A 6643-nucleotide genomic window follows, 5' to 3' on the forward strand; every position below is an offset into this window, starting at 1 on the left:
GTCATTCAATCAATGTGAGAAATTTTGATTATAATGCTTTGATTTCATAGTTTTTGTTGTATTGATTTTAATTTTGATAATGCTCTAGTTTTAGTATTGTTATTGTTGTTATTAGTTGATTCATATATAGTTTTGGTTGTATTATTCTTCTAATTTGATTCTTATTTGTGTTATTGTTTTTATTTTGTAATTTTGATTGTTGTCTTTCTAGTTTAGTGTGTCTTATATGAACAACTATAGTTATTGTAATAATATTACTAACCAATTATTTTTATTAGCTTGTTGTGTCATATAAAAATAATCTTAGTTAAAAAAATGATCACTTGTGCAATAGTAAATGTTCATTTATGTTTAATGTATTTTTTTAGTAAACTATATATTTATTTTAGTTGTATTTAAATATATATATGTTGTCCATGTGAATTTCAATAATTTTCATTCTTTTAAAGATACTCATATCTATTTTAACTAGTGATGAACGTATTTTCATATATTTGTTCCCTAAAAAAAATCTTAACATTTGTTATTTTGTCTTGTTGTAATAATGTTCAATTATGCAATCATAAATGTTCATTTATATATATATATACTTGTGTTTATGGAATTATAAGTTGTACATGTCACTTTTAATGATTATATATCAATATTTGTAGTTTCATATATAAATGATGTTGAGTTATGTAGCTATATAGATGATCATTTATATTTTTACGTATAGTAATTTAATTGTAAGTGATCAAATGCATTATTGTAATTGACCATTACTGCTACTATATATGTTCATTTGTTACATGTTTATTTATTGCAATGGGAAAAAGAGGATATTATTTTTGAAGAAGCAAATCAGTTTGATTTTTGGGGGAAATAATTTCCTTCCGAAGATGATGCTTATGAAATGCTTAACGAGTATGCTTTTATGAAAGGTTTTGGAATTAGAGTTTGGAGGAGTAAGAGGCGAAGGGGTGACTCATTTTCTATGAAAGGATTTATTTGTTCTAATGGGGGTTATAAAGATAAAAAGTGTAGCTTAGAAATATTAGGTCCTAAGAGAGACTTGATTCAAGAATTGAGTGTTTAGCTTTAATTTTGTACAGTTTTCTATTGATCATTCAGGTGTTTTATGAACATATAGTGTCAAATATTCTAATATATATATATATATATAGTTATAGTTAGTGAATGATTGTTCAAAGTCGAAAATTGTAAATGTTCAACCACAAATTCAAGTTGTTATGAATATTTAGTTTTTTGCTTATGAACATATTTTTTTTTTCCTAATATGAACATTATATATAAGGATGTGAATCTGTAATAATATATATTTTTGAAAAAAAAGAGTTTATTTCCTTCTTATTAAATTCAAATAGAAATTGTATACCACCAAAAATTAAAATATTGAATATTAAAATATACATCACATCAATTCCACACATATTATTATACACAATGAATTCTCGATCCAAAATTGAAAAATTCAAGCTCGTGTTATTGGTTCGTGTTGCGCGAATTCATGCCTTCTTGATTTCTTTATTTTAGCTTCCCTTTTTTTTCCTTGCTATTGTGTGGTGCAACTCACTATATCCACAATTCTTTGTTTAACTAATATACAAAAACAAATGAATTATTAGTTAGATTTGGGCAAGAAGAAGTGTTGAATGAATTGAACCAATTTTCATATGAATAACAGTATAACATATATTAATATAAAGTGAGCATATATTAGTGTAGAAATGATCATCTATTAATATGGAAATGAACAACTATTAATACATAAATGGACATATTTACATAATTGAATATGAAAATGAACATGCATTAGTATTAAAATGTCTATGGAAGATATCAATCAATGAACATGAAATATATACATAAATAACTTTTGAAGCTATTAATACGTGATTTATCATATATCCATATTAAAAAAGACATATATTGAAACTCAAAACTGATCCGAGCATGAAATATTTTAAGAAGATCACCAAAATATTAACATTTATCAAAATTCTAATGATCGTATATTAATATTTGAAAACCATATACATTTATGTGATTGAACATCTACCAAAATACAAATGAACATTCATCAAAATAATATTCCACTATAAACTAGGAAAAAGAATGAACATATATTATGACTATGTAGTAATATATAATTGAACATTTATATTAATGATTTTTTTTGTGAATGACTGTTTACTAATATATAAATGAACATTCATTAAAAAAAATTAAAAACCCATTACGAACTAATTTAATTAATGCTTACTTTTCTCCAAATTCTTTGATGTTCTTCTCTGAAACTATTTCCTTCGTACCGCAAAAAAAAAAAAAAAAAAAAAAAAAAAAAAATCTTCATATACTCAAAAATCAAAATGCACTTGTTCAGATCACTAGTTTTTAAACGAAAATTATTAAAAATTACTTAAATGCAATAGTTCATACTTTTTTCCATGTTATATGCTTTGATGATATTCCTGTAACACAATTGCAGCAAAAAAATATTAAAACTAGAGTTTATATACTCTTTTTCGAACTAAATATGTATACAATCACTTACTTCTTTGAATTTCGACCTTGATTGGTTGAATTCTATAGTAATTGAACAATTCTTTTGATAATTTGTCACAATTTTGTAGAAATTTTCGTATTTTTAAATGCAAAAAATTGGTTTAGAGAGATAAAATACAGAAAATGGGTTAGGAGAGAGAAAAAAGATATGAGAAAGGTGGTTTGATTTTTTTTTTTTTTTTTAATTTATATAGGGGGGGGGGGGGAGGGTTAAAATTAATACAATTACTAATTTTACGGAAGGGGTGTTAAATGAAACTCTGCGTTTAGGGAGGGGTGTAGGGGAATATGCCTAGACTAGTGTCTAGCCATACATAATTAATGAAGGAATCAACATTAAATCCAATAAAAATTGGGCTAAGGAATGACATGTTGGATATGACTTATTTGTTGGCCCAGTTATAACTGTTAACCCCAATGGGTCAGGCTTAATATTTAGTGGGCCGGATAGATTCGGGTTTCATTCTGATTTAGCGTGTGTACAGCGTGTTTGGCAATTGACGTCTTGAATACATAAAAAAAAGCAGTTGGCCCTAGTAGTTTGTTTGATGTTAAGCTCCACCTTTCATGAAAAAGAGATATGAGAGAGTGGAGAGTGGAGAGTGGATAGTTCATGTTGATGCAAATGCAATGATGCATACTTGCATAGTTGGCAATTTGCATTTGACATTGATATATGCATAGATGATTGGATGTTACCCTGATACTCACATAGATTCCAAAATCAAAAGGGAAAAAAATCATTACAATATATGGAGTATAAATTATTTGAAAGATTATACATACGAAAAAATAAAGGTTGAAAATAAATTGGCATGTTCACAAACTTTTTATTAAACCATCCATAGAGTAATAAGACTTTATCTTGTAAATCTTTAGATCATGAAATTAACAAACATAAAATAAATCAAGTTCTACTCACAAATTCTCACCTGAGTTATAGTGTATGCACATAAATTAATAGTGACCAATTAACAACAATGATAACATAACTACAAAGTAAAAAGAAAAAAAGTATAAACTTATAAGCTTATTCACATCCATGAGAAACAAGTTCCCCCCATCCACATAATATCCATATTTGAAATTTTAGTTAAGTAACTTTATTCGATATTTCTATATATTATAAAAAGGTTGAATACATTTGATCCTGTTAACCTTTTCGACTTTTTGTAATTTAAAACTTTTATTCTCCACTCCGCCATCAAATTAAACTGATGTACAGTATTATTTGTTGGGAATGCAGGGCCAGGGTCTTTTGGTTGAGATTAAAAGCAAGAGCAGAGTATTTGATTGATTAAAAAGTTTGCAACCCCATTATAATATAGTTATGGGCTAAAACTAACACACGCATACATAAATTAAAATTGTATAATTGCCGACAAAAAGCCGTCAAGATATGGTTTATCCTCCGCCTCTCATGATCATTAATTTGCCCCCCCAAGATGGAAACAGTTGGATCAATTAATCAAATTACACTTTCATTACATTATAATATATCCTTAATATACCATTATACTACGTAATATAAAGTTGGCTTGGGTCAGGACCATTTTATCTTGCCGTAGTGTTAGGCGCATTGGTCAGCCACACTCACTATTATTTGTTGGTGTTGGTTCAATTTGGAAATAGCCAACTTATAGCAGATCATATTCTATGAACAGCTGCTTTGCTTTAAGGATTTGCATTGAAACTAGGCATAAAAGTGAATTGTGCTGACTAACTTTACAGGGATCGGACCTGACAGAGTCTTTTTTACTAGACACAATTGATATCGATGGTACACAGTAGAGTTCTGCAAAGACTAACATGAACATGTTTGGTGATTACGAATTGAGATAGACAAACACAAACTATTAATGAAAGGTCAGGAAAACACTTAAAAGTGCTAATGAGCTAACACGACATGACAATTGTGGCCCAAGCTTTTAAGAAGATGCGATTTAAAGGCTTGAATTTTTTTGAAAAAAAAAAAAAAAAAACAAATAAACTATTATGAGATGACATGAAATATTTTAAGGTTTAAACTCATTACCACCCTACACATAATTAACTTTTTTATTTTTTTTCTTGGCTTGAATTAAAAAATATAATTCGTATTAAAATTCTAGTTTAGTACTTGAATTTTGCTATTGGATGAATTGAAGGACATGCACATCAAGTCTCCAAGGGATTAGTACTTTAGTATGACTAGAATCCACACATTATCGGCTATCAATCACCATCATTACATGTGAAATACAGTATTAATCTTGCAAATAATTGTTACATAAGAACAAAATTGGCATGCGCATTAACGCACATATACCTAATGATTGTCTTCATCTATCTTCTGTGTGATTCACTGATTTCTAATTTTTATCATATAATACTACGTATGATGATTATTGTACTCCGTATAAATAATACAAGTAAGAGTATATGTTTGTTAAAAAAAAAAAAGAGTATATGTTTGTTTTAAAAAAGAAAAAAGAAAAAAAAAGGGGAATATATGATAATGTAGTTGGGCCAACCTCTGTTGTCTAAACGTACTTGATATCCCACTTATGGCTGCAATCAACCTATGATTGAGCTTTCTTTTTCAGTTTTGGCACAAATACAAGGATGCTATTTCCACGGCCAATATAATGGCATCAAGATATGTTATCCTTAAGACTTTTATAGTGTAAATCTATAACACTGTACCAGCGTCACTAGCTATCAGGTGACGTGGAACATAACACAATAACAATTTACAAGTACTATTGTACTACGAAGTGAGTATTACATTATTTACATCCGTCAATTATTTATGGAATATTGCCGTTAAAGTTGAGATTGTTGCTCCACCTTTATGAATACTGAATAACTTATAAATTAATTGTGAATACTATTTTACAAATTATAAATTATATTCGACTGAAAAGAAGTTAACCTTATTTGTGATCAGATTCTCGTTTGAATTTTGCAACAAAAGTATCATTTAAATAACTATAAGGAAACGATTTTATATGGCGTCAATCCAAGAAAATCCAGGTTGGTGTTACAAATAATAAAGGTGTAGGATTAGCGTGGACAAGTGCAAGCCACAAGTTGCATGATTAATTAAGTGACAGGAAGGCAAAGATAGATGGTAACGAGACAAAAGCATTTGACAACTAACGCAAGAATACCCGAACCGCCGGGTCACAGTGCACGAGTGGATTTCCCTGGTTGCACTCTTCTATTTCTATTTCTATTTCTATTCTACTTCACACATACACTGTGTTTTGCCGAATATGTACACGTGCTCTGCCTTAATCTATAATTACTACTCGTAATACTATACCACAACTGTAATAACTTCAACAGCTAATAATTAAGATGCTAATGTAGCCATAAACATATTATTGCACCTTGAGTTGATATGGAAATATTTTTTAGGAGTATTACTATTCTTTTCGGGTTTTAATACACCCAAAAACAAATATAAATTCGAAGGTATTTCATTTTATTTTATTTGATACTGATGAATGGATTTCTTAAATGATGTAGGGAGTACTATATGAAAAAAATAGTTGTTTATAAGTTATAACCTTGTCTTTACTGAATTATTTAAGACTTTTAACTATATCATTGACTACTTTATGAGTTATTTGAAATACAGTATATAAATTACAAAGTAACCCAGTATATAATTGAAGTTTGTCGATCACTTATGTATTAACTATTACTAGACAAAACGTTGTTGATGTCATTACTGTCCACATGTCACTCACATAATAAATTTTTTCCCGTCTAAATGCAAGGATGATGCCATCTTTTTTTTTATTTTTTTATTTTGGAGCTACCATAGTTAACAATTTTTAAATTTGAATATTAGAAGCTTCTATGGTTACAACTGCAACCTATCAATTCTTTAAAAAATAAAACAATTGTAAATAGCACACTAATAAATGGACTCCTACATTGAAACATGTATTAGGCGATGTTGAACAGCTATTATATCATAATTTTGATGAAAATCTAATAAAACTATAAAATTACAATATTTTTGTATAAGGAATATAATTCTTATTTTTATTTATCCATTTTTTTTAAATGTACAAATTATAAA

The sequence above is a fragment of the Chenopodium quinoa genome, unplaced genomic scaffold, assembly GCF_001683475.1.
Source record: "Chenopodium quinoa cultivar QQ74 unplaced genomic scaffold, ASM168347v1, whole genome shotgun sequence".
NCBI classification, from domain to species: Eukaryota; Viridiplantae; Streptophyta; class Magnoliopsida; order Caryophyllales; family Amaranthaceae; genus Chenopodium; species Chenopodium quinoa.